Below are 19,344 nucleotides of genomic sequence, written 5' to 3'. Positions count from 1 at the left end.
TATCAATAAATATAATCAAACTTCTAAGCACGCCCTCTACATTCCTACACTCAACTACACAACTTCCGCTAATCCAGATCTGGCCTTTAAATGACATTTGGCATCACTACCCAGGGTTGACCGATATTTCATTCGAAAATTTCTATGCTATCTTGCATCGCCAATGATGCATGAGATCTTGACATGATGCCATATCTACTTGCAACCAGTGGTACCACTGTCGAAGTTAATTGAGATTGTGTTAATACTTACACCGCGAGAATTTCCCCTAAGCTAAATAAAATTGTCTGACGTTAGGCAATATAAAATATTAAAAGGCCCAATATGCGATAAACGTGCTGTATTAAAGATAGATTTTATTTTTTTATACAACGTATTCTGATTCAATTTTATAGTTTCAGGAAAAAATATTAACATTTTAATATTTCCTCGCGGAGCGCCAGATAAATCTGGCGGAGTCCAAGGGCTCCGCAGAGCATAGTTTTAAAAACCATTATATACACTGCCGGCCAAAATCTTAAGGCCAATGATCATAAAGAAAAAATATGCATTTTGCGTTGTCATACTCAACCACTTTTTTGAGTAGAGCTTCGAAAGATGAAAATAAGAGAAGGGTAAATAAAAAAAAAAACTTTTAGCATTTAATAGAAAAAATGTGAACACTGAAATTAGCTTAAATTTCTTATTATCATCTTTCGAAGCTCTACTCAAATAAGTGGTTGAATCTAACAACGCAAAGTGCATATTTTTCGTTATGTTCATTGGCCTTACGATTTTGGTCAGCAGTGTATATATATATATATATATTTATATATGCATCCATACTTAGCTCAAGTGATATTGCAAACACTGAAGACATAATTAGGTCTTACTGAGTTCCAGTTCATGTGATACATCTCATTTAAGATATCGTAAGGCCTTACTTAGTTCAAGTGACATAGTCAACATTTAAGACATAGCTAGGCCTTACTCATTCAAGTGATATAGTATATTAGATTTGATTTTCTTTTTACTCACGTGCCACGTATTACAAATTATTAAAGGAATAACAACAATCAAACAAGAAAAATAAGAAATAAAAATGCTTTTCGAGTGTGTATTTAATAAAAAAGCAAACTAACTCCACGACCACCAACTTTCAGAATTATATATTATAAATAAAAACATAAGAAACAAATCTTATCGTTTTAAATTTAAAATAACTAATTACTGAATTTCGAGTTGCTAAAGTTAATTAGATCTATTTTCTTTTCTTATAATTCCATATTTGTACTTCTACGAAACTTAATATTTGTTAACCTACTGATTTTTATAAATAGTGGTTTGTATAATTCTGTGTTAATCATTGTATCATAATCGTGAATTTCTTCATTGTTTTTTTGAAAGTACGTTGTAATTTAGTATATCGACTATTTTATTTTTATCACACATAAAATAACTAACCCCGCCAATTACCGATTTATTTCATAAAAATGTAATAATTTTATTTTACTAAACAATTAATAAACAGAACATCGAAAAACTTAAACTGAGAATTATTTCTGTAATTCTTTTAACGTAAACAATAAATAATTATATTATGTTCAAGAGTCAAGAGACAGCATTTTACTTAATTTGATTGATAAACAAGAGGGAGTTTTAATAACCGCGACACTTGAAATGTATGAAACCTTTTTTTTTCTTTTTTATTAGTAATATTTTTCTGCACTAGCAACACACTACTTAGAGAGCGCATATACCCGATTCAAGTTTATTACTTACTCATCAGGAGGCCTGGCGTGGTTAGGGCGCTCGACTCGTAATCTGAGGGTTGCGGGTTCGAATTCCAGCCACACCAAACATGCTCGCTCTCAGCTATGGGGGCGTTACAATGTAACTATCAATCCCACTATTCGTTGGTAAAAGAGTAGCCCAAGAATTGGCGGGGAGTGGTGATGACTGGCTGCCTTCCCTCTAGTCTTACACTGCTAAATTAGGGACGGCTAGCGCAGATAGCCCTCGTGTAGCTTTGCGGGAAATATAAAACAAACAAATAAATAATACTCATTAGTCTGTACCAGCCTACCCTTAAATTGAAATTATTTTTGACAATATTACTGTAAATCAATGTACGATACCCTGGGTGTGGTCAAATATATCAATCGAAAGAGTTTTACCTTCTGAGTCCAAAACTGTAATTAGATCCCAAATCAGTCAAGAAATGACGGATATATGAGCTAAAAATTTGTAATCTGAGAAAGTCATAGCCATTTTATAAGCCACGGCTAAAAATAATATTTTGAAACAAAGACTGAGTAATCTCTATATACACTTTAGATTTGTATTAACTGTTGAGGTTGGAAATGATTGGAACAAATTCACATCCACAATGAGCCTAAAATGTATTTTGCATGTTTCTACGTTAAATGATTTTGTTTGTCTGTTTTTGTTTCGGTAGCGAGATGCGAATGGTGGAACCTCAGCTCCACAATCCTACCCACTAACGTTTGTGTTGCGCTCGGCCCAACATCACCATGGAAACTCCTCACACGAGTAAGAGTTTGAAAACATTAAATAAGCATCTTTCTAAAGGTTGGTTGGTTTGGCGTTTTATGGGGCAAAGTTATCTGAAGAAAAACTTTTCAGCTGAACCTAAAAGAATAATGAATGTGAGTTATGTCACGATGTTGGATATTTTTAACTTGAGCAAGACTTTATGTGGCATACAGACGAAATGGCTGTTATTTATCAAATAATAGGGGTTGAATGTCACATTTATAACCATCTCACAGCTGAGAGTGCGAAATATGTTTAATGATACACCGCTGCTCGAACCTTGGATCTTCCGTTATGCAACCCCTCACGCCAAGCGTTGGGCTATGCTTCCGGCGCCGATTTACACTGAATTATATAGCATATCATTTTAATCGCATTATACCAATGTAAGCTTCCAGTAAATAGACCGTACAGTAAATATAAGCTACTTTTTGTTAGTTGTATGTTTCTACAAATGATCCAATTTTTAAATACTGCTACTAAAATCAAAGTTTCAATCAATACTTTCGATGTCACAATAGTCATCCTGAAGAACTGCAGTTTGTTCTTAGCGTTAATAATCTATTTATTCGAACCTTATATTATCAGACCAGTTTCAATTTTCTTTGTTAAGTACTTTATACAACTGAGTCTGCTAACTACACAAAGACCCCACCGCTTCTTTTCATAGTTTTCGAGCGGCATTTAACGCCGAAATAATGTAAAATAACATTAGGTACACTCGTCGGTTTTACAGACTTGTAAGAGACAACAAAATGTGTAAATTAATGATTTATAAGTGCTGAAAACATTAGGCTGATAGCCATAAATTCATAAATGCAACACTGTTAAAAAATTTCCCTTTTTAACAGGGCCATAATGCGAATAGAAGGGTCCAAAGTTTGAGCTGTGATGCTACTGAACCCTCTCCCCAATATCAGACGGGGAGTTATTTTATTGAAAGGGCTGGACAAAGCTTGTTGTTTTGAATTAAGCACAAAACTACACAATGGGCTATCTGTGACCTGCCCACCACGGGTATCGAAACCCGGTTTTTAGCGTTGTAAGATCACAGACATACCGTTGAGCCACTGAGGGTCCTGGACAAAGCTCCAGTGATGATGACTGTTATTGGCTGACCGACTACCATCTCGTTAGTATTTTAGAATTAGGGAAGTCTATATATCTGAGTTCTAGCGATCTCTGACTTACCTGTTTAACTTATTCGTTGTATTATGCATCGTTTTATTGATACCGAAATTACAATAAATGTCTTCTCTACAATTCAACAGAGTCATTCCACAGTATTAAAAGCTTGCAATAAGATCACCCGACAACCAATAAAACTAAAAAATATTTCATGTATCAAAGTGTTAGGTTGAAATATACATACAAGTTTATGGTGAACCCGATGCAAACAATGGAATGGTTTCTTCTATGAAAACTGTGGCTAGCTACTTATAACTTTTGGAACGGTTGGGAGAAATCACGCATTTGTAGAGACATATGAGCTCCTTTAAGACACTTTTGTTTGTGACAGGGATTCGAATACGCAACCCTCAGATTTAGAGCCAATCACCCTAAACAAACGGCCATGCTTGACCGACACTTCTGTCACTAACAATTAAAAAAGAAAATCGACGTTTAGATTCGTAAAGTAATAAACACTAGAAAATCACACATCTACACAAAACGAGTTGGACGTAATCGTACATACATCCAGTTATATGCTTACACGGTTTTAATCATTATTTTAACTTTAATATAAATGTATTGACTATGTTATTCTTATGGCAAAAACAGTACGATTAATTTATTTATTGGTAATGCTTCTTAGCCTAATCGCGTATTTTTATTTTGAAATGCTTAAATGCAATTCCATAGACATTTTAAGGTTCTGAATGTTTGAAATAGACTTATGATTAGTTACTTAACCAAATGTAGCCTTACATTTTAAATAAATTTTGCCTACGCTCTAGCAGTAATATCTAGGTAGTTGACATGATTGTTCACATGAGTATTTATGTAGTATATGGTTTGTTTTTGAATTTCGCGCAAAGCTACTCGAGAGCCATCTGCGCTAGCCGTCCATAATTTAGCAGTGCAAGACTAGAGGGAAGACAGCTAGTCATCACCAGACCGTCACATTATAACGCCCCCACGGCTGAAAGGGCGAGCACGTTTGGTACGATCGGGATTCGAACCCGCGACTCTCGGATTACGAGTCGAACGCCTTAACTTACCTGGCCGTTCTGGGCCTCTTGTAGTATATGGAATCAAGGACTTGAAAACTTTGGGTCTGATTTAACACAAGTGTTACTCAGGTGATATACAATTTAGATTGCTTTAATATATTGCTGAAATAGCAATATATATAAAATAATGAGTCAACTGAGCAGTGACATAATGCTCAGTTCACTCATTATTTTATTTCTTTAGTACATGATAGTGTATATAATACACATTAATACTAGAAATAAACGATCTTATAATACTAAAATGTTGTTTTTATTTAATTAGACATTCAACGTTTCGCTTTACAGTTTTTTTCAGAAACGTTCGTTAAATAAAACCAAAACCAAAACTGGTGTTTCTTGATCTTAAATGGTCAAAATCAACCAGGAGGTTTTTAAACTGCTTCTTTCTGTTTCCAATTTTTGTCAAATAACATGTAGCAAGAGTTAGATTTACAAGCGAAATTGGGTGTTTTATATCGGTCAGAATTACAGGTCATAAACATAAATATTGTTTAAAAGAGAAAGAAAAACTGTTGAGAAAACTGGTTCGGATGACAAACAGTGAATCTATTCTTTCCAAACTTCTGTAGAAGAATTACGAAAAACCTTAGTTTTGTAGAAAAATTCGCATCTGTTTCTTTGTTTATCGTTGTTTATTTCACACTTCCCAGTGTGAAACAATTACGTTATAATTTCACAACAAACTTATTACCCGTTTCCTGGCAACACTTAATGTAGCCTAAACACAGAATACAACCCTCCACCCACAAACACGTCGAAAAATTGTGAATTTTTAGTTCGGAAAAAAACAAACGAATGTATTTTCTAGTGGAAATGAGAGAACATATTTACAACGGTTGTAAATCGTCTAAGTTCCGTGGCTACGTCCAGCTTCCAGTGTCGCCACAGAAATACTTCGAGAAGACGAAAGCACGAGAGCAAGTTATTCTTACACGTGCCTAGCCATCAGCACAGGAAGGAACAAAGTGTTCGAGGGGGTTACCAGTACCAATAAATCATGTCTGACATATGCAGCCAACTTTTGGGTGGGTACAAGTTTGGCTAAAACTTCAGCGAGTCGCCAGTCCAACCAAGTGCAGTCAGTCCTCGTCGAAACTGTTTTCGTTTTTTTTTGTCCCCTCCCCACTTCAACTGAGTTGCTTGTTAGGATACTCTTTCCTAATGTTATATTTCAGTTACTTTAAGACTGGAATAGCAAACATATGAGGAACGAACTCTAAACCTAGAATTCCAGAACAACATTTCCTTCTTATAAAAGTTCACTTCCACTTCTAAAGATAACATGTAATGTCCACAGATTAACAGAAAAAATATACGTTATTTAGTTAAGGGCCAACTCTACATATACATATATGTAAAAATATACTTCAGGAGTAAAATGTCCCTAATGTATTTGTACATACATACCTCGAAGTGACATATTAATATGAAACTTACCCTCAGGTTAATTGAGTCAAACAGTCGTTTTGTTTTAATTAGACGAAAAGAAAAAGAATAAAAAGAGACCAACTTTGGAACTTTCATCCCAATTAGTAAAAAAAGTTACTTAATTTGAGCGATCAAAGTACGGCTCATTAATTTTTGTTTCTCCTGCAGAATTCACGTTTGCAAACTGTACTGGGCAGAGGGCCAAGATCCGCGCTCTCAGCTTCATTTGTTCATCAAGACATTTCCGTAACGTGGGTGTCTGAGGCTAACGAGCCTCGTCCGGCTGTACAACAGCTTCAATTTGTAGTATTTCTCAGCAAATGAGGCCTACTAGTTTTTGTATGATCGCAGAATGCACTTTAAAATAGTTTCTTCTGTAATATATGTAATTTTTTTGTGAACATTTTCGAAGAGTCCATAAAAGTTTCGTAAAATAAAGCATTCCGTTTTTTTTTTTTGTAGCTAATTAGATGGTTGATAAGTATGTAAACATAGACATTAAATAAATTACCTATTTATGTTTGTTTTAAATCTTTTGGCCTAAGAAACTGATTTTTTTTTATATCAGATGCTAAATACACCTTATTAACTCTGTTATTTTGTTAGTAATAAACGCATCTGAGCTGAAAAACATTTTTATATTTATAGTATTGAGTCAATACTATTGAGAAGTAGCCTTTACTTGCTTAGTTGTAGTATGTGCTATAAGTGTAACTAGATTATACGTTTAAGTTACTCACAAATATCAGCCGAAGTGCACAGAGCGTTTCTGGGCAATAATGGTAGTTATTATTATAGTGAAGATGAAAACGTATTTGGCATGTCTAGTTATTCATCCTTAGATTACAGATTCGATTCCTGTCACACCGAACATGCGCGCCCTCCCAGCCGTGGGGTCTTTATAATGTGACGGTCGATCCTTCTATCCATTGGTAAAATTTGGCGGTGAGCTGCCTTTTCTCTAGTGTTACACTGCTAAATTAGGGATGGTTAACGCAGATATCCCTCGTGTAGCTTTGCGCGAAATTCAAAAGATGAACAAAAATGACTGGTTGGTGTGTAGAAGGATTGGTAATTATATAATCAGTATACATGATACGTTTGTGAAATGATTCACCATTGGCCAGTATACATGATACGTTTGTGAAATGATTCACCATTGGCCAGTATACATGATACGTTTGTGAAATGATTCACCATTGGCCAGTATACATGATACGTTTGTGAAATGATTCACCATTGGCCAGTATACATGATACGTTTGTGAAATGATTCACCATTGGCCAGTATACATGATACGTTTGTGAAATGATTCACCATTGGCGCAAGACTTTTAACTTGTGTGTTGCCACATTCTCTAATATGGCTATATATTGGTAAAAATAACGATAAAAATATAAAGGTTTTATTTTTTGTAAACACCAGAAGAAGCTAAGCTGTATTATCGTTGAAGCAGATTAACTTGTTTTCAACAGAAACAAACATTGCTACACGTGCTTGTAGACATGTGTGTGTGTTTTCTTATAGCAAAGCCACATCGGGCTATCTGCTAAGTCTACCGAGGGGAATCGAACCCTGATTTTAGCGTTGTAAATCCATAGACTTACCGCTGTATCAGCGGGGGACTTGTAGGTATGTGCTTAGTTACAGTGTTGTGTGTTTACGCTTCCAAATAACCCACGAACAATCCAAACGATAAGATAGAAACTTCTTAGTTTCGACTTTACACCATATTTGTTAGGTTGAAAGGCGGTGAATAATTAATTAATTGTCCTTCACTAAAGTCTTTTTTTTTATTTACTGTTACACAAGAAACTATTTGCTCTACTCATAGCGGGTATCGAAACCCAATTTTGGTGTTATAAGCCCTCAGATTTACCGTTACCACTAGAATGGAGAGATCACTTAAACATATTTATTTATTACAAAATTGAGGGGAAAAAAAAGACAGTTGTACGGTTCACAAATACATCAATACATCAATACCTACAGTTGTCTTGTTTTTCTCATTTCTGTAGTTACGGTGTTTCATAAGTATCGACGGTTTCAAGTATCAATTATAGATTTATTTCTTTTCTAACGAGTAGTTATGGATGACTACGTTGTTTGCCAACACGTGGTTCGATTCAATTGAAGTTTTATCAAAGTATATATCCGAAAGGGACAGTGAATCCGTGAGTTCTTGGCTTTTTTTCACATTACTGAAAAAAAAACAACTGCTTTTCTCACCTTGAAGCCGTTAGAGTAACCGAATAGTTGGCGGCAGGTACAACTTACCTGCACCATCCCTCTATCTACCTGTTGAAAACTAGAGACGACAACACGAAGATATGTCTTTGTGTGACCTTGTGTAAAACCTCTAATACAAAAGAAAAAAATCGTACACGGTTTGTCGTGTACGAATCGTCTACAGCATGTCATGTTTGTACATGTTATAATAGTTCGAATTATGGTGAATTTGTATTACTGTGAAGCGGTCGAAATGATTGGCTTAGAGTAAGCACAGAATCGTGACGTTTACATTAGAGTGACGTAGCAAACAGCCTCATACTGATAAATTCTTGTACATGAGCGCTGGCAGTATTAACTAATCGTCATTTCTGAACTGTAACCTGTCTTCAGTGACGTACGTTACATTAAATTAGCTTAAAACGAATAACAAACATAAAAATAGGTTTAAACAAAGTATCAAAAATGTTAATTAGCGCACACAAAAACATCTGTTGTGGAGGCTACCTGCTTACCCTGGCTCAGTACGCAACAGCGACATCTATGTTACAGTATATTTTCAGTTCTCTCTATGATAAGTTTTATTACCTTAGCGCTCAAATCTTAGTTAGGGTTACGTTATATATGCATATCTAGGGGTGGCCTGCGGTAACTGCAGCATCGAATGGGTGTTCCTGGAAAAACAGATATGTAAACCCGCGGGAATCGCTGACTTAATTGGAATCATCAACCTTTATATACAGATTGACATACGTAATTTGTATCTGTCCAATGGGCAGTCGAAAGATGCAGACGAACATTTAAAAATGTAAAGAGGGTTGACACAGCAGGTAATATATCGTTTCATAACAAGGAGTGCCTCCTGTGCGAGATGTGCCCTCAGCTTCGACCTCAAAACAAATGCCCCAAATCAGAAATTAGAACGTTAAAAACAAAACTGAGACAGCAACTTCTCAAGGTGTTAAACTTACACCCAGTAAGTGTGGCTCCTCTAGTTGAACGGCGATTGTAGGTGATTCCAAATTCAATTATTGGAAATGTGTTGACGATCAATAATAATCGTTCTGTTGAAAAATAAAAATGGAAAATTCCACGTCGAGTTACTGGACGCATGTTCAATTGTACCGCTGACTAACATGTATAATTTCAACCGACTTAGTAGTACTTTTTCATATTATTATTTTGAATACGATATTACCCCCTAGTGGCACAGTCTGCGGACTTACACACTAAAAACCGGGTTTTGATACCCGTGGTGAGCAGAGCACAAATAGCCCATTGAGTAGCTTTGTGCTTAATTCTAAACAAACATAAAACAATCAAATTATTCCTGATTCAGATTTCCAAGTTTTTAATTTACCTTATAGGTGTTATTAAAAGTGTATATTATACTAACATAAGTACTGCTGAAAAGCACAAAAGTCTATATGATGTGCAAGATTCCTTCTAAACCAAGTTCAAAACTAAGTACAAAAGCTTCTAATGTTTATTGTTTAAAACTGTCACAAATCTTGTAATTTACTGACTATTGAAAAGTAACACGTGTTTCACATCATTAGTCAAACCTTCAAACTAAAAACATAAAAAAACATAATGTTTCGCACTCAAGGTCGAAAAACGTTAATTCAATACTTTTTTTAAAAAAACAAGATCACATATATTATAAAGTATATTTAAAAATAATTTAGTAAAAAAAACAAACTAATATGATGGTAGCAGGGAAAAATTAATTTTTAGAAGATTTTTAGCCGCGGCAAAGCGGCTAATAGAACGGCTCTGATTTATTTGTTTTGTTTTCCTTTTTATTTCATACCTTTGTCATTTCTTGCCCGATCTGAGATCTAATTACAGTTTTGGACTCAGGAGGCTAAACCCTTTCAATTGATTTATTTGACTGTGCTCATTGTTTGCATTTTAAATCTATTGCCAGAATAAAATCTCGCAATGTAAAACTATAAGACTAGAAAAAGACGTGACTTTGCTTGCAGCCGGTGTTGTTTTGAGTTGTTTTTGTTGTTGCTGTAAAGCACAAAAGCTACACTATGGACTCTATGTGTTCTGCCAACCACAGATATCAAAACCCAATATTTAACGTTTTAAGCCCTGAGACTTAGCCCTGAAATAAGAGTGGGCGAAATTTTTGATAGTTCAAGAGCTGTATAAGAACTTAAAAGTAAAGGTTATTCTAAGGTCTTTTAATAAAATAATTTTACCAATAACTACCGCAGTACTGTGAAAAATTGACACGTATTAGACACTCTCAAGAAGATTTTACAACATTAATCCCATCATTATTGAATGGACAAATCTTTTGCGAAATATCTGTTAAACACTAACCAATTCCACCCTTTCAGTGAGCTGAGCACTGCCACCTGGCAAAGATTCATGATTCAAGTCCCTTTTTAACAAAAGTAAATAAATTTGATGCTCTGCACTATTGTGTTATGGGCGTGACAGTCAAATTACCCTAATCGGTTTGACAAGGGTAGTCCAAAGGAAACTGCCAGAAGGTAAGGGCTTATAAGGTTTAGGATACGTATCATTCCAACCTTTCTGAAAGTTTGTAATTGTTACTTTATATCATGTTGTTTGGCCAAACGAGGCTGGGGGCTGATCTTCGGACGGCTGTGCCCGAGCATTATGTATTTCTTTCCCAGTCGTTTAGCCAACGCTCGTATAAGATTTCTTTGTGGTAGAAAATTCTAATTTCAGATTTTCGCACAGACTTCTAAACGGTATCAAAGGAAACATCTCGGTCCCAAGGTTAGCACAAAGAAAAAAATATTCTCTTAACCCCCTTAGGAAATCCGGGTATTTCGCGAAAACAGTTTTACAGGGATTTCCTAAAAGCAGACCCCAAATTTGGCACTGACGTACATTAGGGCACGTAAATAAGTAGGCCTACTAATTACCATTTGTAACTTGGATAAATAAATTAAATTTGCATTATATATGCAATGATTAATAAGCTGAAAATGGGTAAAAAAGTGGTTCATATAGTTTTGTTGTACACTTCATTTTAATAATCTTTGCCGCTATAATGCAAATGTGAGTTGTTTATCGAAGTTACAAACGGTAATTAGTAGGCCAATTTAATTACATGTTCTGATATAAGTCTGTGTCAAATTTGATGATGAAACCTGTGAATGTGGCCATTGACGCACTGGTTCAATAGTATATTGTATCAAAATTAATTTAGCACAATGTTAGAGTTTTAATTATAAACCATCTTAAGAGCACGCAACAAGTTGAATTATGTTCAACTCTTGCTTTTAACAGTTAATTTTTTGTTAAAAATATTGTTAACATTATGTGCGGAAGAACAACAGAGTTTCTATTTTAACAATTAATTTTCTGTGTTGAAATAAACTTTGTTTGTTATTTCGTTGGTTTATTAAGCTATATGTGCTCTGCCCACCACAGGTATCGAAACGCAGTTTATAGCAGGGCGAGTTCGCAGACATACCGCTGTGCCACTGAGGGTTGGTGAAGTAACATATTATTAACACTGTGTACAGAAAAACAACAAAATTTGAACCAAGTCTTAGAGTTTAAGGAAAGTTATACAGAGCAGAGTACTAAAGTTTGTATTTACTTTTTAGCTTAAGTATGTAAAAGTACACAAGTGCTCACTGGGCTAACAACCCTAAGTTATGAATCGATAAACTAGAGGAAAGGCAGATAATCATCAGCGTTCACCATCATCTGTGGGTTATTTTAATCGAGTAATGAAATTTGAACATTACTATTATAACACACCCACGGCCATAAACGGCGCAGTGCGATTTTACAAACACGGGAAACGAACCAGTAACTCTTGGGTTCACAATCTGACACTCTAATCACTAGGCCACGCCCATTATTTGAATAATATTAAAAAATGAAAGATATTTTTCTAAATGTTAATAAGGAAAAACAAACAAACTTTAAACAACTATTTTTCGTAGCACCTTTTCCTAAGTTTGTTTTTTTGTTTGTTTGTTTGTTTTAATTTCGCACAAAGCTACTCGAGGGCTATCTGTGCTAGTCGTCCCTAATTTAGCAGTGTAAGACTAGAGGGAAGGCAGCTAGTTATCACCACCCACCGCCAACTCCTGGGTTACTCTTTTACCAACGAATAGTGGGATTGACTGTCACATTATAACGCCCCCACGGCTGAAAGGGCGAGCATGTTTGGCGCGACGGGGATGCGAACCCGCGACCCTCAGATTACTAGACGCACGCACTAACACGCTTGGCCTTTCCGGGCTCCTTTTCCTAAATCAGTTACATCTGGATAAAAACTCGGCACAGTGGTAAATCTGTAGATTTAAAACGCTAAAACAGGATTCTGATACCCATGATGGGTAGAGCACGGACAGCCCATTATGCTTATTTTAACTTAATTACAAAGAAACAACTTGGATAAAAAACTATAATTTTATTTATGAAATTATGTAGTGTAGTCAACAAACCATTATGACGTGAGTCAATCTTTCAATATAACTCTCAAATTGTTGATGTAGTTTTTATACCATCGGCGTTAAACACTTTTTTGTTCTGAACTATTGATGCACCAAAGTGCTTTTAGGCTCAGATCTCTGTTGATTGCAGGTTGACACACGCACACAAACAAATGTAAGCAAAGCTACCACCAACATTATTGATGATACCTATTACTGCTAAAGTTCCCCATGTATTCCTCATCAGCTAAAATTGGTGAAGTTTAATTTGGTGATGAAAATCATATCTGACACTAGAAGCGTTCAGTACATGCCTCCATCGAGATTAGTCAGACAGTGAAGACTCACACTCACAACCATCACCTGTGGGTATGAAATTCACATATATTTTAAATAATGAGAATGGCATCTCCCCCCGTCCCCTGCCCCAGCAATTCCAGTACTGGATACATGCACAATCTAACTCCTACACTTACGTGAAGGTCTGAAATCCCGTGGGTATACAGCAATGATACATAATAAAGTCTGTCAGCTCTATAAATATGTTGGACCAGTTGTTCGTGTCAAAGACTTTTTTAATGTGTATCTTTGCAACAGGACTACACGTCTTTCTTTTGTGGGGATGAATTTACTTATAAAAAATAAGGCCAGGTAAACCGATTAAATTGAATACTTTAGTACCATAGTGATATATCTATAAAGAGAATGTTAATACTGGATAGTTAAGTAAAATAAAACAAAATCAAAAGGAAGAACTGTATTAAAAACATCAAATCCAAACCTCTAACTAATGGTAATTTGTTATAAACAAAAACAAGCCAGTATGTATATCATATAATATTTAAACTCGGATGTTTTCAGAAAACATTTAAAATATTTAAATATATATGGGTGCACATCATTGTATATATTAGTGAAAATAATTACATTTTAATGAAATTAAATAAGTAAAATCACAAGGAAGGACTGCGTTAAAAACAACAAATCCAAATCTCTGAGTAATTATACAATTAGATAAATTTTGTTTCGGCTTGTTTTTGAGTTAAAATAACAAGTTATATAATTGTATATGTACATATATATTGAAATGGCATTTATTATATAAAGCATGACTTCAATTTTTATGTGGTTAGAGAAGTGTAGGAGAGTTTCAGGTAAATAAATTTCGAGATATATATTTTTTGTTTCCCTTTCCCATGTTATAGGCTATTTAAAAAAAACAAACAAACAAACGTCTTTGCTTCTTTCTTAAATCCAAGATTTGAAACATTTCTTAAGGAGATATGATCTCCATGAACTGATTTTGTGAAATGCTCCTATATACATGATTTAAAACAGTTGGTAAGTGGATGTGATTTTTATGAACTTATCGCATTATAATTCCAAGGTAGACAAACCTAAAATTAAGTTATTGTTTTGGTCATTTTGCCCCTCATAAGAAATATGTACCACACCTGTTTTCGTTTAATTTTTATCCCATATAAGTGTGTTATTACATGTTTTGGGTGCTAGTTATGATTTCCATGAATCGTCTTTTGAAATTGTAGATCTACATTAAAATCTCATGTTACAATTAAGTTATTTGTTTTTAAGGCGATAAATGTGCATCTGACCAATCAGGAAAAATAATTTAATAAAGCGACACAAGAGTCCCCTAGTAGCTCAACGTTACGTCTGAAGACTTATAACACTAGAAACACTAGAAAACAGAGAAGATATATTGATTTTTTATTAGTATATAACGTGACTCTGCTCTAAACTTACGCTAACTTGGGGTTTCTAACCCCCTCACCCCACCCTTAGCGGTCAATAACATCGGATAAAGTTTAAGAATCAATCAAAAAAACGACTAGTGTCGATCATATAAAGATATTTCGCTAACAAGAAGTTATGTGACGAAGTTTTCTATCAAACAATCAATAGTTATTCGCTGATCGTAACAGATAGTCGTGTAACAAGATCATAAAGTTTAACTACCAGCCAATCAGTGGTCAACAATAATTATATTGGGTATAGTAGTGTTACATGGCGAAGTTTCAGAATAAGTCAATCACTGGCCATTATTTCAGGCGTTATACACTTCAAGACGTGATGTCTCATAAATTACTCTTATAAATAGTGTTTCATTTAAGTTAAGATTTTGCATGTTACAAACTCCGCGGATCTGATGAACGATTGGCTACATCCGCATCACTTACAGCAGATTAAATGCAGCTGAAATGATGAGATAGGTTTAACTAATATTGGCCGATAAAAAAAAAATCTTGATTTAGTTACCTCTCCCCTCTCATAATCCTATTGTAACGTCATTTTACTCTTATCTTGTTCTCTTACGCGTTCTTGAAATAAATATGGCGACTTTAAACACGAGAACAGGGGAATGGGAGGAAGTTACACCCAGAGTGCTTTCATACAGATTACATTTCAGTCGTATAATACACTCAAACGATACAGTATTTTGAAACATCGAAGTAATCAGCTTTATAGTAATAAAAGAACGTAATGTCACGTGCAGCAATTAGTGAAAAAAAAAAACCCACAATAAGCAGGAAAACTGTCAGCAGTCTTGGTAATTAGTCATCAGCCTCACGTTGTCTTGTGTTTCCTCAAGTGCAAAAAATATACTAGCTTTTAAGATATTTATAAACGAACAATATAATTACAACTAGGTAATGAATACTTTAGACAATGAATTCTTAAAAAATTAAAGACTTGTTTGTTTTTGAATTTCGCACAAAGCTACTCGAGGGCTATCTGCGCTAGCCGTCCCTAATTTAGCAGTGTAAGACTAGAGGGAAGGCAGCTAGTCATTACCACCCACCACCAACTCTTAGGCTACTCTTTTACCAACGAATAGTGGGCTTGACCGTACAATTATAACACCCCCACGGCTGGGAGGGCGAGTATGTTTGGCGCGACGGAGATGCGAACCCGCGACCCTCAGATTACGAGTCGCACGCCTTAACAGGCTTGGCCATGCCGGACCTAGAATAAAGACATTATCTTAAACTCGCGAATACTGATTTTGTTATGATTATTTTGTGGGGGGCATTAATTTTTACAGATTTTATTCCTAAGTATAGCCATATATATGAGAATTGGTTCTAGATCGATTTAAAGTTATTCTAAACAACTTTTTATATTGTAATCTATATAAGTATAATAGTACTGCTTGTTGTATCTCCATTTAACTATTTCGCAGTGTAAGGATGGATTTTCATCAAAATTGGTATGGAGGCTCCATGTGGGGTACATAGAAATCTTCTGTTTTGCCTTTTACGGTTCTATGGATGTTTTTACTACTACCTCACCAAATTTGACATGGAGGCTCAATGGATCCATGTAGATATATATATATATATTTCCACATGGATCCATTGAGCCATATAGAAATACCAATGTTTAGGTTTATATAGGCATTTTATTTCACTTCTTCGCCCCTTTTAATGGATCTTCACCAAATTTGATATGACGATTTGTTGGATCCATTTTCCGGTTTTGCATTTTGCAGTTTTAATGGAGGTTTTTGCGTTTTTTACTCTTACGTTTTCGCGTTTTTTTCTCTCCCTCTAGATGGATCTTCACCAAACTTGTTATGGAGATTCATTGGGTTTATAGAGAGATACAACGAACCTTCATACCATGCTAAAAGAAAAACACACCAGACTATCTGTTGTGCGCACCGAATATAAATTGAACACCTGACTTTAGCATTGTAAATTTGTAGCCTTACCGCTGTCCTATTGAGGGATCATACCACATTTGATTAAGATCCACTCACAGGAGGTGAGATAGTGGTAAAAAAAAAAAACATTACGAAACACAAAAACTGAAAATTTGTATGTACCCTCGCATGGCTCTAATGAACCTCCTTATCAATAATTATTAGGACTATGCGGGGTTACATAAAGGTTTTCAATTTGGCGTTTTGTAATTTTTGCGTCTTTTACCACTTACTTTTCACGTTCTAAGATAACCATTTATTAATCATGAATTTCCATAACTTCCCTCCAGAGAATGGGTACTTTTGATATTTTCAAGTAAGTTACTTGAACTAAAAAATATTTGGAATTTTCAACGTTGGAGTGCAGGCTGCCGAAAATATAGTCGGAGAAGAAGTTTACAATTTTGCAGTCCGAGTAATGTATTTGAAAATATCAAAAGTACCCTGGACGGAAGCTATGAAAATTCATCATTAGTAAATGGTTACCTTAGAACATGAAAAGTTGCTTCCCTTATGTGTAATTTTAAAACACGTCCATAAAACCTCAAAACACAAAATGTGAAATCGTGAGTTTTGCACGTAATCTCCACGTGAATCAAAGAAACGTTCAGGCTTAATTTGATGACGATCCACCAACAGAGAGTGAAGTAGTAATAAAATATGCAAAATTCAAAACTAAAAATTTGTATTTATTCCCACATGGACTTAACGAATATTTATACCAACCTGGGTGAAGATCCATCTGCACGCTGCGAAGACACTAATATTATATTTATAAAAATATTTTACAAAACAATATATGATACTACAAGCTGCTTTATAGGATTTACATAACACTATTAATTGATCTGAATTTTAAACTATATCATAAGAACTTAGCTCAACTGTATCTGAGTCATGTATGTTACAAAAAGTGTCACACATATAAGCTGACGTCGACGGTAGGAAGGGCTGGGTAAGTAGATGTTATAAAATTATTCTTCTCTTACATTTTAAAATCGACGATTTTATACGTGGATAACAGAAACACTGCTAACTTAAAAACATATACCCTACATGACCACGCAATTAGGACGCTCGGCTTGCTATCTGAGGGTTGTAGGTTCGAATCCCTGTCCAACAAAGCATGCTTGCTCTTTCAATCGTGAAGGCGTCATAGTGTGACGGTCAATCCCACCATTTGTTGGTAAAGAAATAACCCAAGAGTTGGTGGAGGGTGAGGGTGACTACCTGCCTTCCCTCTAGTCTTTCACTGATAAATTAGGGACGGCCAGCGCAGATAATCCTCGTGTAGCTTTGCACGAAATTCATAACAAACCAATTGGCAAACAGTTTAACTGGTCCGTATGAAGGATTATAAAAATGGTAGTGCAACTTTCTCAGGAGGATCCATTATTTATTCGAACACTAGGACCCCAGAACTGCAATGTACAAATGAAAAGTATGCATATTAAGGTTGTTAAAAAAAGATATGTGAGACCAAAATGGTGTTCATAGAAACCAAATTATACTGGTTATTTAAAATGTAATTCAGTAGAATATTTTTTAAAGTAGCGTGACGAATTAATGAACTCTAGTTGAAGCAAAAAGACTAAATATCATGAAATGTAATAATTATATTAATCGACACTCACAAGTAATGAATTGCTGTAAAATTACTAATTTTGATACGCACAATTTTCTTTTTTTTTAACACAAATATATTGTAATATACAAGCAAAAACAGTACAGTTTATGATAACGGTTATTACAAATGATGGTTTATATACAAGAGTTTTACGAACTTACAAACAATACTGTTTCTTATATCTGGTTTAGAACTGAATATTTTATCGACAATCCAGGTCCACAACGAGCAAATTAATTCTGAGTTGATATTGTCACACCTCGCTTAAGCGAGCTAGTTTGATTGGCCCCACACTGCTGACTTTTTGCGGAAAGAGATATTTAATGTCCTCGTAGAAATATTAACGTCCAAAGCTAATTCACTGAATTTGAACGATTTGTAATGTTCACAATATATATCGATCCTGGTGAAATTCTATAGTTTTCTCGATTAATAAGCGTTAATCACAATTATAACTTCCGAGGTTTATATTACACTAACTGTAGCTGGCGAATAATAATCTGTCTCTCGGCTAAATGCTTTTATATGAATTACGCAAGTTTCTCGAAGTTTCAACAATGTTCGAAAACGCTGGTGCATTTTCGTAAAAGAAATATTGTTAATTCTTACTCTCAAGAATCTGCCACAGATTTCGAGAACAGACGGGACTTTTGCAATACACATTCAATAATATACGTTACATGAAAAACGAAAACTATCTGAAACAAATGTAGATATTAAAATAAACATATAATGGTAAATCCGTTATAGTAGATAAAAGAAACAATTCAAACTGACGTATATTTCTTTCGTAGGTAGACGAAACATTGTTAATTGACTGACATTTGTTTTATGGATAAAAGAAACAATGGTAACTGTAGGACATTTGATTCACAGAGAGAGAGGGGGAATGCTGCTAATTGACAGACATTTGATTCGTAAAAAGAAGAAACGCTGCAAAAATATAGAAAGAACAATGTACATATATATATATATTCAATATAATATATTGAAGAACATAACTCTCTATGAGCACATAATTGCAAATGTGAACATATACAACAATTCTCTATAAAGCGCTTCGTCGTCTTTTTAAATCCCCAACTCTGCAAATACCCAATAACAAAACAATGCGTAATAAGG

General features: G+C 34.8%; 1 pseudogene across 1 annotated transcript in view; it reads left to right on the top strand.

The window, feature by feature from the left end:
* The window catches only part of LOC143245140 (inactive tyrosine-protein kinase transmembrane receptor ROR1-like), a 74,521-nt pseudogene that overhangs the window by 12,633 nt on the left and 42,544 nt on the right, over positions 1–19,344 (top strand). The window lies entirely within an intron of this gene.

Source organism: Tachypleus tridentatus, chromosome 2, assembly GCF_004210375.1.
Source record: "Tachypleus tridentatus isolate NWPU-2018 chromosome 2, ASM421037v1, whole genome shotgun sequence".
NCBI lineage: Eukaryota > Metazoa > Arthropoda > Merostomata > Xiphosura > Limulidae > Tachypleus > Tachypleus tridentatus.
The sequence above is the reverse complement of the archived record's forward strand: the minus strand, read 5'-3'. Positions and strand labels throughout refer to the sequence as shown.